Source organism: Cryptotermes secundus, unplaced genomic scaffold, assembly GCF_002891405.2.
Source record: "Cryptotermes secundus unplaced genomic scaffold, Csec_1.0 scaffold843, whole genome shotgun sequence".
In the NCBI taxonomy this organism is placed as follows: Eukaryota; Metazoa; Arthropoda; class Insecta; order Blattodea; family Kalotermitidae; genus Cryptotermes; species Cryptotermes secundus.
The window spans coordinates 307032-324544 of record NW_019731994.1 but is presented as its reverse complement, the minus strand read 5'-3'; the positions used below and the strand labels follow the sequence as shown (position 1 = coordinate 324544).

Here is a 17513-nt window from a genome sequence, read left to right as displayed (position 1 = left end):
GAACACATTTTTCAGGATCTGGGGTGAACACAAGTAACATTTGTGTAGTCCCTCCCCCACACTACAAAAGAGGGGGACCTCACGAAAGGATACTGTCAGTCCGGACCCACAGTAACCCAACGTGTGCTGGGAAATAGAAGTCATCTGCCTGACTGCACTTCTCTCATGGGACCCAAATTATCCCAGTCGGTATACAGACAGTGTACGCGATCGGCGGCCGAGGAACCTAGGTTCGATTTCCGACTGACGCTACAGTTTCTTCTCTTCTTCGCAGCGTTCAGGCTGTCTCTGGAGCCCGTCCAACCTCATATCCAGTTTTACAGATATATATTTCCCCAGGGTTAAAGCAGCTGTAACGTGAAGCCGACCGATCACTTCTCATGTAGCGCAGAAGCTAAGACTGTGCAGCTAACCTCAATTCCCCCCCCCCCCGCCTTCGTGGTATGGTGCTTAATGATATTTGTGCAGATAACTTTAAACTTGCCTTTTACCGCATACATAATAATATTATCCACCCATCTACACCTAGGTTTTCCAAGAGATCTCTTCCCTTCAGACCACCGCCTCTGTGGTCTAGTGGTCAGAGTTCCTGGCTACAGAGGTCCCGGGTTCGATTCCCGGGGCTACCAGATTTTCTGAGAAGTAGGGGGTCTGAAACGGGGTCCATTCAGCCTCGTGAGGATAAATGAGGAGCCATTTCAAGGAAATAGCAGCTCCGGTCTAGAGAACCGAGATTAACGGCCGTGGGGATCCGTTGCGCTGACCAAATGACACCCTCTTTCCGCAAAAGTTGGAACTAACTTCGCCGACAAGCGGCGGTCGCTCGGTCGGTATAGTTCGCTTGCAGACTACAGGCCACGGAGTTTTCTTTTCTCTTCCCTTCAATAAAGTTTAGGTCCCAGTATTTAATTAATTAAAATTATGGCACGGAGACGTGCGGAGGGAAGTAGGCCTGGCTCCACGCAATCCTAATCCCGGAAAAGACGGAGGGGATTGATCAGCCTCACGCTTCGGCCGTTTTACCCTCCTCCCCAGGGAAACCCCCCCCCTCATACCTATTGTACGGAAGGGTAGGTGAACCTAAGATCCAGACTGGACTGCGGTGTAGGGGAAAATCTCTGCCATTGTCGGGAATAGAACCTGAATTCTGCGGTCTTCTACCTATAAGTCTAGTCCGTATACTGACTGAGGTACACTGTATCTCTCTTTCGTTGTAACGAGAATTACCATTTGCAGACTGGGATAAATTAACGCCCAGAGATACTGGGTTTTCGGACTTTATCCATCGTCCTGGCTTTTAAGATAACTAAGAAAAACACGACGTTTCGGAAACTGGATCTGTTTCCGTCCTCAGGTGAGAGAAAACACTTATTCTGTTGGGTCCCTTAGAAACAGCAAGCCTCAATCACTGGACCAAAAATTAACGAGGCTTAGCACCGGTTAATAAAGACATTCTTAAAGGCACTTAACGGATTTGGATAAAATTTGGTAGGAGCAGTGAGTGTGTGGTATCCGACGTTAATGAAGTGAGTTGCCGAGACGCTGTGTCACGGAGCGGCCGCCATGTCGCCCGGTGGTCCCGCGTGATTAATGACGGCTCCGTTACACAGTGATTAGCACCTCGCTGCTGAGTCAGCAACATGGCGGCCCGAACGGACTTCAGGTGCAACTTGCATTTGCTCCTGCTCAGCCGAACAAACTGGTGTAGCGGCAATGGTTCAAATCTCCATCGAAATCCGGCCACCTTCACTGCAGAATTGCGTACTTTTCCTCAGTACCCCAAGGGAATGCAGAAATAGGGCCCTCATAGGCCACGTTCCATTCCATCCAAATGCTTTCCAATCTATCATTCGACACTGTGTAGCCCGGACACTGCCAACGTCATCAAGCAAACATCAAAAATGCTTTGTCGCCAGTGCCACGTTTCGAATATCAGTGTGCATGTCAGCTTCTGTGCAGTGCAGCGCAGGGCAGTAAGTTCCGGACAGAACCGCTTAGGAGTTGTCGGGGTTACGAGCGCTGTACAGACTGGTGTCTTTTGGGTCGAGGCACTGTGTAGTCCATTAGATTCATTAGATCCTCTGCCTTGAAAGTGGAGGCAGCTCATTCCTCGCAACATTCGTAACACAGCGTCATATCCCAAGAGAGAGTAGACCCAAATTTCAGACGAATTTTAGTTGGCAAGCCTGAAGAGAAGAGAAAATTTCAGAGACATGGGAATAAAGGGAAGTGTTAAAGGAGATTTTGAAGAAACAAGACGTAAGGCTGACGTCTGGATTGATCTCGCTCACTGTCGGTATTTATGACGGGCTCTTGCGAATATGGTCATGACCTAGATCACTGTTACTATGGGATTCTGACGATGGTGTATAACACACAGAGATATTGGGTTTTCGGATTTTATCCATCGTCCTGATTTTAAGATAACTAAGAAAAAAAAATCGTCCAGTGATTGAGGCTAGCTCTTTCTAAGGGACCCAACAGAATAGGTGTTTTCCCTCACCTGAGGACGGAAACAGATCCAGTTTCCAAAAGGTCGTGTTTTTTTCTTAGTTATCTTAAAACCAGGACGACGGATAAAGTCCGAAAACCCAATATCTCTGTAGATCATTGTTTCTTGAGATGTGACGCCGTATAATTTGGCAGACGAATACCAACTCTTCGCGGAGCTGTCATTTTCAGAAGAAAAAGTAGTGGATCCCCCCCCCCAAATCCATAAACAAGAGTTATCTACCGAACTACACATCACATCCCAGAAGCCCTTAATTCTGATATTCGTCGCGTGAGAAGCTCAGGTCTCTCTATAAGGAACCGTCGGGTCCCATAAGAGGCGGGTAATATTGTGATGAACTGAGCGACTATCAGCTTGTCAAGAGTTATAATTTAGTTGTGCTTTCTGAGGGAGTTTCCTGATCCTGTCGATGTGAAACCCGTTTGAGTGTTCGCCCAGGCAGGAGGTCCATTTACTGCACATCCAAGGTCCCGACATTTCGCCCACAACCAACGAAATGCAAATTATACGAATTACACAGCTTTGAGTGAAAGGGGGCTGACCTCCACAGGCATGGTTAGTCCTGCATCAACTGTAGGGGTCATTCAGATGAGTGGAACGGAAGCAAGTGGCCGAGGTCTATTTTCACACAGATTTGCGACAAGCACAAAGAACTTCATTCAAGACATACGGTGTTTCGGCCGAGTTTCGAAAACGGTACCTCCAGATTACTAAGTAAGAACCCCTAGATTCGAACCCAGTATCTCAGAAATACAAGCAGCTAGGCCGGTCTCTCTGTGTTGGAAACAGAGTCCCTAGGCCCGACATGAGAAAAAATGGAAGGTTCGTTTGATAAACGTCCAGCGGGGGGCGCGACCACCAGAGAATTAGTTTTCTGTCGGTGTCTGCTCCCGCCTAATTGAACCATTACTGAGCCTCACAGTGTCTGTGCGTGCGTGCGTGTGTGTGTGTCCATTAACCTTGCTGGGTCACAGTGAGCAGTCCAGTGTTCACCCTGGCACACTCACAGAGTCGTACCTTCACCATTCCCGAGGATCAAACCCTTGTTCATGCTACCATTTCAACAGACCTAACTGTCGCTGCCATCGTCCTTATGATGCCTCAGTTCGTACCTCACAGGAAACACATTACGTCTCCGCTACAGAGCCCAACCGGTTAATGTTGGACAGGGAAATAATCGGTGTTTGTTATGAGAACCGTAAAAAAAAACATAAACACTTTGTGCAAGAAAAATGCAGAACCCCACGCGATACATGTAGAAACCACCATTCTTTGATGGTTTCAATATACCACCTAAATTTTAAATGGTTAGCACACGACCTAGTATTTCAGAACAACGTAATTAGTACCCTAAAATCCGCATTTCACATGCCTTTATGCATCTTCATGTTCCTACCAACAGCAGCAAGATTTCGAAATATGTACTATCTTTTGGATATCTTATAGGATGTGACGCCGTGTAGTGTGGTAGAAGTATATATACGTTTAGGAGTAACGTACTAGTATTACCTTCGCTTATTATTTGCGTATTTGTTTTCTCAGTCTACTGTTCTCTTTGAAGATGGAGAAAGTACGTTCCTCCGAAACGTCGGCACACTTCAGCAGAAAATACGTGCTCTTCTATCCAGAAATGACCACCGTTAATGACCCATCTCGCTGCATATCAAGTTTGCGATCTGATCCGTGCACCAGGACGTACTGTACGTACAGCTGAGGGTCTCAGGTTCCTGTTCTGTCGCGGTGAACTCAGTGCAGCGCCTGCGTAGTTCTCAGTTCCCAAAAGAACGTGTCGCGTCAGCAGGGATCGCTCCTCACGCCACTAATAGCCACATAAATGGTTCCATATCTGGGGATCCGGGGCGCTGGTGCTATTAGGTCTCAATTAAAACGAACAAAGGAGCAGACATTGCGGCCCGGCGCACCTGCGCACTGCAGAAACACCGCCACGAGATGAACTGCAGCTTATGTGCTTGTGACTTGCTTACCAGTAGTTTACACTGTACACATGGCAATGAAGAAATTGAATTAGATATTAAAGGAAGGAGGGCACGCGGTTGAGGCATTATGCTACAAGCCTGAAGGTCGCGGGTTCAAGTCCCGATGAGGTCATTGGATTTTTTCAGTTGACCTAATCCTTCCAGCAGCACTATGACCCAGGGGTCGACACAGCCTCTAACAGAAATGAGTACCAGGAATATTCTGATCGTCAGAGAGTTCTACAGAGCGACAGGAAGAGGCGACCCGAGGTCCGAAAAGACCAATATGTCCTTCACTGTCCATTGTCATGCCGTAGGACCTTCCACCAATTGACTGTGGAAATCAATGGAGAAGATTCCTTCTTAAGAGTCAAGGAAGTTTCTCTCGTTCATGAAGCCGCAAGATCCATTACCGTACTCATAAGAGCTCGTTACTGGACCCCAACCTGAACCAGGCTCCTCCGGTCTACATCGCTCCACCCCACTTCCTTAAAGTCCATTTTAATATTATCCTCTGATTTATACTTAGATCTTCAGCGTGGTTGAAGTTCGCTTAAACGCCGATAGAGGCGCCACTTAATGGCTTGCTAGTGGTCGTAAGCATGCATTTGCACGTATGCAATTAGAGTAATAAAAAGAAAAAAAATCAATTTCCTACATCACAGCAAACACTCTACCAAAGTGTGATTGCTCTTTGTTACAAGAATCATACGAAACACATAAATACACCGAGTCTGTTAAATTTTAACGCAGGTGATTCATTAAGAAATCCCCGGGTTTTGAAATTTTAAGACAGAAATCTAATGCCCTAATTTATTTATCGCCCTAAGAGGCAGGCCACATGCTTTAAGTCAGTATCAAGAAAGAGCAAAAGTAGGACTCCATTTGTAGACAGAAGCACCCAGATCATACGTCTCGGTCTAGTGGGTGGCACTCCTGCTTCATATTCGAGAGGTCTCGGGTTCGTATCTCGACCAGGAGACCAGATATCCTGACTGAGGATTTTTGCAGTATTTTTCAGCCCACCACCCCCAGAAAAATTCTGGGCCGCACCTGAAATTATGCCACACCCACGTCTTTCTATATCCTTTCTAAGTCAGACAGAGATACTGGGTTTTCGGACTTTGTCTATCGTCCGAATTCTAAATAACTATTAAAAAACGCAGCGTTCCGGAAACTGGATCTGTTTCCGTCTTCAGGTGAGGGAAGACACCTACTCTGTTGGGTCCCTTAGAAAGAGCTAGCCTCAATCACTGGACCAAGTCATCATTAACTAATCATTCTACCATTCGATACTATATAGCCTGAACCGCTGACAGCGTTGGTAAACAAGGCTAGAATGAGGCGAACAAAAAGTAAGGAGGTATTCATTAAGACCGATTTTTAAAGGCATCTCCCATGAATAACATGCACAAATTATCAATAGTAAACCGTGTACTTTATATTGTATATTACATTTAACATATCCACAACAAAACATAGGGTACTCACGGAATAGACGCGATAGAGCAAATAAACTTCTCGCTCGTGCTTGACCTATTATATAGCGTACGTTCATGGAGTGTGTCAACTGTTGACAGTTCGTTGCTACGGTAACAAGGAATCACCTAACGGCAAAGATAAATCTCGCGCTTAACAAAACATTCTGTATAGAAGGGTAGGCAGCTCTCACCGCAACACGTGTGCCGTCAAGATGCGCAGCCGTAGAGCGTTTCTGCACTAGACGCGCTCGCTGCTGTAAATCCCATCGCGCTGTATAAAGACGGAAGCATCCAATAAATTCGACGGCCCAGATTCCATGCGCCATTGTTTCTAAATAGCGACCATATAAACGGTCTGCACAATGAGTGGGTTCGGCTACCTTCTTAATAGCCCTACTGGATTGTTTACACTGTTCAACAATGTGCAGGTAGCAAATGACGTCAGTCTTAACTAACTAACCAAACTGATCCTCTCAACCCACACGCCTACCCCAAAACCGCCACATCTGAGGTCTTCACCGCGGAGGATGTCGAAATTAGTTTCCTGCGGGGGTGACTCTGCGTATTTTGGTAGACGGGTACCGACAAAGTTTCGGAGAAACCTGCTTGGCCCATCTTCGGTGCAGAAATATTTGTATATATCTACCGAATCACACGGAGTCACATCACAGGAAACTGTTTATATATTTTCTTCTTACGTTTTAGAGAAGATTGGAAAGCGGGAAACAGAAGACTTGTAGTGACCTTCCTCTTTCTGGTAAAGGTGGCTTGGAGAGAAGGTAAAGCTTTGGGAAGTGAACAAGGAACTTTCAGATGGTAAGCAGAGGAAGCACTCTGAGCTGTGGCTCTTCTGTAGTCCATCGGAATATAAATATCAACGTTGCGAGGGCTGCAGTAGGGGTTGGTGAAGCTTGCAGGCCTACACGTAGAGACTCAGCATTTGATCTCTGACCGAGATAAGATACAGAGAACCCTGAACCCCCTGAACCTTCTGGCAGGCAGAACATGTTGACTTGACCAAAAGTTCCGCAATGAAGGCTTCAGGTTCATACAGATGATATGTCACGATTTTAGAGTGATGATGGGATTTATTGAACATTTACAGAACGTAACTACACATAACTACGACAGCCTCACTAAGTTACACACTCTAAGGATCACTGTACCAAGAGCACACATAAAGCCTCCTCAGTCTTCCCTAGCCGTTGCTCGGTAGCGGCTTCCATAGGAGATTCTCTCACTCTGGGTTCCCGGACGGTCCCTGACCTCAGCCACAGCAACTCTTGACTGAATGACTGACCTCACTCATAAACCAACTATTTTTCACTTCACTCAACTGTCTTGTTTATAACATCTTGGCAGGGACCGTACAGGAACCAACTTTCCTATGTTACTGCGCCATTGTTGGGGCACGCGGTAGCGTAGTTGGTTGAGGCACTATGCTACAAGCCGGAAGGTCGCGGGTTCATGTCCCGATGAGGTCATTGGATTTTTCAATTGACCTAATCCTTCCAGCAGCAGTATCGTCCTGGGGTCGACTCAGGCTCTAACAGAAACGAGTACCAGGAACTTTCCTGGGGGTAAAGTGAGAGCTGCGCGTAAGGCTGACAGACTTACCTCTATCTTTGAGCCGATTGTATTGATAGTGTGGGAGCCTCGACATCTCACAACCCTATGGGCCTCCGAGGCCTGTTAAAGGGATTGCTTTACCTTTTTACCTTACTGTGCCATTGTTACCTCCGTGTCTGTTGAGGTACCGATTATTGCCGTGGAAACATGATTGCTTGCAAAGCCATTACTTAGCAAAGGATGTTGTATATTTGCTTACTCCCGGATCGTTGCCTAGTAAAGTGTCTACATGCCACAGTATGTAAACATAGAGTTCCCACTTCACAGAATACGTACAGCTCTGTTATAAAAGCCAACCGGTTAATGGTATTCAAGGAAAGAAACCCCATTTATTGAGAGATCCATTGAAGCACACATATATGTATTGTGTGGGCAAAATTAAGAGTTTCGAATGCTGAAGTGTGTGGCTCCTAGTAATCAATGGACTCTTTGACCCTCTCACTGCAAGCAAACAGAAGTTAAGCACTGCTTTGTTATGCATTTCATAACAAAAAATTAAGACGTCTGCTTCGGAAACATGTGTGCCAGACCTCAACAGTGAAATTTCTGGATTCCTACCTCCATATAAAACGAAGTTCACTGAACAAGTGTTCTTGAGTAATCCCTGCTGATCTGCAGGACTGAGACACTATTTACGGAGTAGTTTATTGACTGACTGACTGAATTTCCTCTAGCATGTTCTTCGGCCTGATTTACCGACTGTGATACTCAACGCGGCCAAAACCAGAACCTGCCACTGGACACGATCCTGAGCCAGTTCCATCCACTTCTCATCCTCACAACCTGTTTCCCTAAGATCAATCTTACTAATTAACTAATTCTCTGGTAGTAGAACCCGAAGGTTCAACACAGCTGATACCATAGACCATCTTTGGGCCGCATTCTTAGCCAGTTCAGTCCAATACGCAGACTTGTCACCGAAACTTAGCATTTAGGCTCAACGTAACGATGATTCTGAAACTAAGTGGAAGCTGAGAGAATAGGCTGGGTGTCCAGTCACCAGCTCCATAAACCTCACAGCAAGAGCGCTGCCTTTGAAGTCGTCACGAGCGAGTTTCCAAAAAACAATTCCAACAATGGGCACTGGCGTTGATGGACACGCGTACAAAGGGCCCATTCTTCGTGCGAAATTCTGCCGTGCCGTGCCGTGCCGCGCCGCGCCGTGACTCGTGCATTCCGTGCATTCCGAGAGTCACGCTGACGACCCTAATGTTGCACCGTCAGACCAGAATTTTATTCATTTGACGCCATAACTTGAAAATCAATAAATTGTGCGAAGGAGTTATGACGGATGCTATTGTGGTCTTCCCGCTGTCAACATTCGTTCCCATCAGCAGCCCCGCGCGCTTGCTGCGAGAATTCAGGAGACTGCGCAGTCGCGTCCCGGCTCCACAAGGGAGATGCAATCCACAGAAAACACTCGCAAGAGAAGAGCAAGTTTCTCATATGAATTAAGTGGAAATGCGTGCTGACCAATTCAGATTGTCTCGTGTCTTACACACGCCTTCCTTTTAAACGTCAAGTGTGGTTTGTTATTTCACTTTATTTCAGACTTAATGGTTTTGTGAAACGTAAGGTAAAATCTAAAGCAATAAGGATTGCTTATACTTCCGTTTCAGCCGACAAACATTAAAAGTCTTCTCCTGCCTTCCTTCCTGTTACAGATCGTGTCACCTCGTCAAAGTGAGAACCAAAACACCTAGTATGAGTGAAACTTTGGATTAGATATTGGATTTATTGACTACTTTGGCACACAACTCGTAATTATACTTCATTTCAGCGCCGTAGCTGATTTCCACACTTTACAAGTCTTTTCCAGCCCGCAGTGTCATTCATAGTAGTTGCCTAGTAACTGTTTCCAACAATGATTAGTTCTCTGCTTCCGGGATGAAGCCTTCCCTAAATGGGGGCTCCCTTCCAACTGTCTCTTTTCTTCACACACCCCCGTACACGACTGACCCTGTTGCCCAAATTTTATGCCTTATAACCCTTTTGTAAGGACCGAATATAAAACACCAATTCCAACAGTACTTCTATTGCCGAATGCTTATCGGTTGCCGCGGGAACGTGTTAACCGAGCCGTCGCCAAGGAACGAATGCTGTTTCAGAGCCGTTCACTAGCAACGACTGTCTCTCTGGTTCTACGGTTCTTGCTTTGAGCAAATATGCCACAATATTCTTCACTCTCATAAAGCAGGATATATTTGTACAGTCTTCTGGATTGACACTGTGTAGTCTGGCAAGTGGGTAACAACATTTTAGAGAAATATATTGCCAACCTCTTCATGATTATACTCTGAAAAAGAGACAGCAGGCTCCTCCGAAACGCCGGAACCAACCTACCAAAGAAGGCGGTGTCGTAACACAGAAGTCCGCATTCAAAATATATGCTTTAAACTCTGTTCCAGCAACCTGTTATCCCAGTCGCCGTTTCGTCCAGCTATAATACCACCACAGTGGGAGGGTCAGCCCCATTAGTACACCCATGCTTACATCATGTTACAACAAAAGTTATCTGACGTCACGTTCTTACATTGGTCACCATACGCGTGTTTCTGTGATCAGACGAACCGAGCGTGTCCACATCTGCCTCTTCGGTCAACACTTCGCAGCGGCGACGCCAGAAACGCCATTAGGCGATAATTCAGAATGTTCAGAGGCGTCGGACGCCGCTCCTACTGACACAAGGTCTCGAAACATCGCATCGCATCGCTAATCCGGTTACAGTTAATCCGGATCGAAAAATGAAAAATGTTGTTCACACTTGAGTACATACTTTAAAAAGACACAGGGCATTTAGGAAGGCAAAAGAGTCACTTCTCTGTTCATAAGAAACGTGACAATTTCTTCAAACCTGCCTTATTGCATTAAAAACAAGTATACCTTCCGAGTGATATACTTATTTACTTACTTATGGAACTGAGCCCTCCTTGAGGAGACGCCAAATCTGCAGCTACTCAAGAAGTTCCCAGCATTTTATGGAACCCGAAACTTCATTACCGTGTTCACAAGAGCCCTCCACCGGTCCCTATCCTGAACCAGATCAATCCAATCCATACCATCCCATCCTATTTCTCTAAGATCCATTTTAATATTGTCCACCCAACTACGCCTTAGTCTTCCCAGTGGTCTCTTTCCTTCTGGTTTTCCCACCAATGTCCTACATGGATTCCTCTTCTCCCCAATTAGTGCTACATGCCCTGCCCACCTCATCCTCCTTGACTACTGAGTCTTATAAGTATGAAGAAATATATTGTCTTCCTATTATTTTTAAACAAATATTTTACAGTGATTTTTTGTTATTCATTTCAATCAGCACTTCCTACGAGTATATCATTTATTTTTCCATTTGTTTGATTTTTTAGGACTACCTTAATCCGGATGACATTTTCCCCCAGCTACTCCGAATTAACAACAGCCTCTCCGTCTGGGTTAGACTCATAATACGACGGCTGCACGGCGTCGGGACGTCTCGGAGAGCAGCACATTTCCTCGGCTCGTCAAAATACCTCCCTACTTTAAGCTTTAATGAATCAGAATAGGATACATTGGATTCTGGTGCAGGATGATGATGTCAGTTTACTGAACGGAAAAGTAGGGCTTTACATACCACAGGAACTGTATCAAGCGGTCTAAAAGCGACAGCAGAGAAAACTAAATGTAGGGATATATGTTGATGTCTCGCCACCAGAATGCAAGGGAAATTCGCAACATAAAGACAGTGGGAATGTGGCAAACTTCATATATCTGAGACCGAAAGTAACAAACCAAAGTTTGGATTCATGAGCAACTTCAGAGCAGGTTACAGTCAGGGCATATTTACTGCTGTTCGGTTCAGAAACTTTTGTCTTCACGAGTGATGCCTAAAAGCGCAAGGATTAGAATATACAAACCTGTAATTTGCCTGCCGTTTTGTATGGAAGTGGCATTTGGTCTTTTGTATTAATGGAAGAACATAGACTGCAGATGTTTGAGAATAGAGCGCTGAGGAGAATATTTGGACGTAAGAGAGAGGAAGTGACAAGAGAACGGAGAAAACTTTGTAATGAGGAGCGTCATAATTTGCAGAATTCGCCAGAATCATCACGGTTATCAAATCAAGGAGGATGAGATGGGCGAGACATGTAGAAAACATGGTAGTGATAGAAAATTTATGCAAAATTTTTGTTGAAATATCTCAAGGCACGAGACCGCTCGAGAGAACCAAGGTATGCATGGAAGGATAATATTAAAATGGAACTAAAATAAATAATACGTTAGGGTGTGAACTGGATTCATGTGGCAAGCTCTAGCACTGACAATGATAATGGACCTTCAGTTTCCATAAAATTCGGGAGAACCTTTGAGTAAATGAGCGACTACTAACAGATTCTAAAGGGTTCTGACGATTGTGGATGACACACAGAATTACTGGGGTTTTGAACTTTTTCCATCGTCCGGAATTTAGCTCTTTCTAAGGGGCCCAACTGAATAGGTGTCTTCCTTTCTCACCTGAGGACGGAAACACGAAACGTCGTGTCCTCATTACCTAAAATTCCGGATGATGGAAAAAGTCCAGAACTCCAGTAATTCTGAGCGACTACTAGCTTCTAAAGGAGGGCTTCACTACATGTAATTAATCTGTTAGGGAATCCGGAGGTTCATCGCCGTGATGACACAAGCATGTCTCTGAGCCGAAAAGAGTTCCGAACCCTCTGCTATATTGTACGCTTTGATATAATTCATGCATCTACGTTTATGAGCTCCACATGATCTGTTACCTTGAGCTTTCCGAACCGAAATTCTACATGTAATTATTGTTTCCTCCATGGACAGTACTTTTAAGGGAAGACCTGTTGAGTGAATTTAGACACGAACCCTGAGGAGGCCCTTGTACTGGGGAAAGTATCATGTTTCCTGCGCCAGTCGGGCCACCCATAACAAATGTCCTATCAGAGGCGGACACTATGGGTCAATTTGGTTTAAAACCCACAGTCTTGTTCACAATTTGCAGCAGAGCAAGCTGATAAAGGACACGAAGCACGTCAGGTAGAGAGGAAACTGACCCTTACGGACAGGTGTGTTATCTGCGAGTTATGGCCGTAGAACCCAACACCACCAAGTCTCTAATTTAAGAACAAGCCCGAGTGGCACGTGGGTGGTCATTTGTTGCTGATAGCCATCTCGGCCACGCCAAGCTCTGAAACGTTTGTTTGTTTCTGCACTTTGCTACGCAAATGCTCGTTAATTTGTTGGTTTTAGCGCCCAACTTGTCTGTGAGCACCCTCTCTCACCCGCCCCAAGGGAAGAATGTAGCTGAGGAGAATATTTGGACGTGAAAGGGGAAACAAGTGGCATGAGGATGAACAAAATTACATATTGAGGGAGCTCATAATTTGTACTCTTCACTAAATATCATTAGGGTGATGAAACTGGCGAGGATGAGATGGGCGGGAATGCAGAAGGAAAGCGACAGATAGTAAATGCATGGACCATACAAGTACTTAGTTGTTAAACCTAGAAAGAAGGAGACAGCTCCTAAGACCTAGGTGTAATAGAAGAATAATAATCTATTAGAATGTCTCTTAGATAAACGAAAGAGTCAGAGTCAGTGTACTGAAAATACCATAGGTTGGACGACCCAGCGATTGGGGTTCGATTCTGGTATGGACAAGAATTTTCTTTCTCCACAGTGTCCATACCAGCCCGCCCAGCTTTCTATCCAATGGGCCCTTTCCCCGGGGTAAAATGGCACGGGCGCGAAGCTGAGCATTAACCTCTTCTAGTGTCGAGGTTAAGAATGGAAGGAGTAACATCTTAACTCCCCCCATACGTCTTCGTGGCGTTGAGCTTAACTGAACACGGGGACAATTCTACCTCCATCTCAGATAAAACAAATGATTATACCTAGGAGCAGCTGTCTCAGGACATGAACCAATGAAGAACTGTATTTTGAACGTGGTGACGAACATTTCGTATTGTACTAAACGTGTACTCGGGGCCGTGTCATAGCTCAAGCGGTTAGTCGCTGGTTTCCCATAGCGGCGGCCTGGGTTCGATCCCCGATCTGGTCAAGTGGGATTTGTGGTGGACAAAGTGGCCCTGGGGTAGGTTTTCTCCGAGTACTTCGGTTGCTCCTGCCAATCTTCATTCCACCAATTGCTCTACAATAACCCTCACCTATCATCTGGGGCTGGTACAATAGGCCAGAAGTGTCCGCAGTACAAGGGACTTAGTCCCACCCCAGTAGCAATAAAAAAAGAAAGGAAGTGTACTTTTTATCTAGTGGATTATAGTCTACATTCTGCATGACGTCTATACTGAGAAAAAACACGAAAAAATTCAAACAAGATAAACAGTCTTCGAACCAACATTTGAACCCCAGATCTGCCGCATACGAAGCAACTGCGCTACACACTCGTACGCGACGTTCATGTAAGCTTGTTGCGTGGAGCAGAGTGTGAGTACCGAAACATGGGAAGGGCGTGTGTAGAGTGGGAGGGAGACAGTATCGAAAGGGATACGACTGGCCGTGAATAACCAAGTAAAGCAGGTTATTTCGGCAGGAAATTGCGTCTACCCGCTCCGAAATACCTGAGATGATGATACAAAAATGATGACCAAATTAATTTCAAGGCGAAACAGAAACGAGAAACATGTATAAGACCTGTGTCATTTCTGTGGATCTTCTTAATCTGATCAACATGTTACTTAACCTCTCGAAAAACCATAAATCAAATCTTGATTACGGTCAGCTATTGCCTTAATAGTAATGGTTATAATATTTTATCACCACTCACCGACCACCGTAAACACAGTCTTGAGGTACAGGCTAGAAACAGTTGAACAAAAACCTTGCAAAAACACAATATGTTCAACCGACATAACACATTTCTCACCGGATACAGAATCGATACTATTGGCGCGCTCTGCCGTAACGATAAAAACAGATGACAAACTGGCTACGCAAGCAAAACAGTTGACAGTCAGGCTGCGGTAAAAATAGATATGACCCGAGCCTTTTCAACAGGGAATGACAACGCATCGTGTCTGTCACTGGTTACGTGTTAGTGGTTCGAATACCGGTTGTCCACAAATGCATGAAGAGTGTTTCTCAACTAGTGGACGTGTGCGCGGCTAGGAAATTTGTGTCTGTTATGTCTGATAAAGGTCAAAGCAGCATTTACCACTGGAACGGTAAGTTCTTTCACCACAATGTACCTGCTGCAGATTTGACGTAGGATTAAATGAGACGAATTTGGAAGGAAGTGGCCATAGTCATCTGAAAGAAAAATATGGCCAATCTTTATTAATATTCATTGCAAACAAAATGAAAGGTATGGTTATTATAATAATGAGGCCCGTGCCGTAGCTCATACTGTTAGCCGCCGGTTTCCCACCGCGGCGGCCCTGGTTCGATCCCGGGTCTGGTCAAGTGGGATTTGTGGTGGACAAAGTGGTTCTGGCGCTGGTTTTCTCCGAGTACTTCGGTTTCCCCTGCCAATCTTCATTCCACCAATTGCTCCACAATCACCCTCATCTATCGTCTGGGGTTGGTACAGTAGGCCAGTAGTGGCCGCAGTACCAAGTGGACTCAGTCTCACCACACTAAGAATAATAAAAAAATAATTTTGTCCTACTGAAATTTGTGAGGATGAAATTATGAAATTCGCTTGCATATTAGAAGTTTCAATTACACCCAGACTACAAAGCAGTCTGTACTATGAATTCAGCCAGTTGCAGGCGTGGTTCTGTGTCTCGGGGTGTGCTGAACAGAAGTGTCCAGTCTGGTATAATATTCACAGTAATTTTCGAGACAAAATATCGCTAACATTTTAAACAATGTTACAGACCTTGCGGTAGCGTAGTTTGTTGCGACACTGCGCTACAAATCGGAACGTCGCGGTTTCGAATACTGATGAGGTCACTGGATTTTTCAATTAAACTGATCTTGCAGCCGCACTATGGCCCTGGGATCGACTTAGGCTCTAATAGAAATGAGTACCAGGAATATTCCGGGGGGTAAACGGTGACCGGCGCGTAAGGCTACCAACCTCACCGCCATCTGTGAGCCGATTGTCTAGAGAAAATGTAGGAGCCTCGATGTCTCACAACCCTATGGGCCTCCACAGCCTGTCACAGGGATAGCTTCACTTTTCTTTCTCAGACAATGTTACAATGACAAACTCATTCTTCTAACTAGCATTTAATTTGAGCGTTGAGTGATGGCACATGCCTTTGCTGTTGTGCAATGTACTCCCCTGTTTACTAGATCTCAATGCAGAAAGATGACATTATTAACACAATCGTATGTTTTCTGCAAACGTAGAAGGAATTGTATAATGTTCAGGACGCCATATTTCGGAAAAATTCTTCATCATCCAACAAGCTCGTTCGTATATAAGAAATTTATAAAACTGGCCTTTACCGTCTATTTCGCAGTCTTCCCACGTTTCTTTAACCTTTATATTTTCTGAGTATGATAATATCAGTAGTCAATTTTCTTGCACTTTATTTGCGCACGTGTTTCCACTTTCCGTATTCTACCAGGTTCTCGGTTCGCAATAAGTGTCTTTTTATTTGGCAATTTCTCATTTATTACTCTATCAAGGACCTAAGAAATCTCATGCACGCAGTTTCTGTTGCATTGCTTTGTCTCCTCCTCATAACCCGACTTCTGTGTCCAGAACATAAACTTCTTAGTCTATGGGCGCATTAGAACGTCTCGTCTCCTTTCATTTGAAACTCCCTCTTCATTTCCCCGTTCAGTCATAAGATTACATTTCACCCAAGGCAGGGAGTGCTCCATTCCTGTTTAACATTATGACCATTTAAGCCTAAAAGCATTTTCATTCGTCATGATTCTCAATCTGCAAATCTCAGATTCATTGTTGCTGAACCTGCCATTTCGTCTTAGGGCTATGTGATGACATAAGTTGCTACAACTGTCCAATAAATTTCCCTGCCCTCGAATCACAGTGCCAACTGCTGCGAAACAGCATTATTAATACAGACTGACAGGTTTGTTGTAAAAGCAGAAGCAATTTCATACACTTTAAAATGTCGTGTTTCTGTAACTATAGGCATGGTTTTCCTCAGAGCCCATGTGTGTCCTGGTGGGTGGGTAGGATGGCTGTATCGTTCTGTGACGATAACACGACCCAGGTCAGAAGTCATGGTATAGGTGTCCTTGGCCAGCCCAAACATGTCGCCACACACACAGGTGTTGGCAGGCTCTCTGTGTGGTCACTACAGGGGCACCCACAACACATGGTATCCCAGGAGCTACCACGAATTATAAATTACTAAATACACACATAAGATCATATGTTTCTGTTCGCAGTCTGAACCAGTCCAGTAAGAGTTATCCCTTCATTTGCATCACAGAAGTGGCATTTCCGCCAGTCTTATAAGTGATGAAGAAGAACTCGTGGTTTTAGTCTGCAAGCGAATATACCGACCTAGCGACCGCCGCTTGTAGGCGAAGTTAGTGCTAAAGTTTAAAAAGAAAGAGTAAAGCTATTCCTGCAACAGGCCGTGGAGGGCCATAGTGTTGTGAGACGCCGAGGCTCCCATTTTTTCGAGACATTCGGCTCACAGATGGAGGCGAAGTTGTCAGCCTTACTCGCCGACCGCCCTTTACTCCCAGGAAGATTCCTCTCATTTCCGTTAGAAACTGAGTCCACCCCAGGACTATAGTGTGGCTGGAAATCCAGTTACCTCATCGGGAATCGAGCCCTTGACCTTCTGGTTTGTAGTATAGTACAGCATAGTGTAGCATAGTTTCCTATTTTAAAACGTACCTAAATTTTAATTTCTTGATATGAATATCATTCCTTCTTTAAAAATATAACTGCCACATGTTTTAATATTGACAAGAAAGCATCCGTGTCCCGGACGAAGGACAAGTACTTATGGTATACGATAACAACATGA

General features: G+C 45.0%; 1 protein-coding gene across 1 annotated transcript in view; it reads right to left on the bottom strand.

Annotated features, from left to right (window-relative positions):
* The window catches only part of LOC111867475, a 95204-nt gene extending 80720 nt beyond the window's left edge, over positions 1–14484 (bottom strand). The window contains exon 1 of the mRNA XM_023857382.2: positions 14378–14484. The gene's annotated coding sequence lies outside the window, so the exon portion shown is untranslated. The remainder of the gene's footprint in view (positions 1–14377) is intronic.
* Between the last annotated feature and the right edge of the window lie 3029 nt (positions 14485–17513).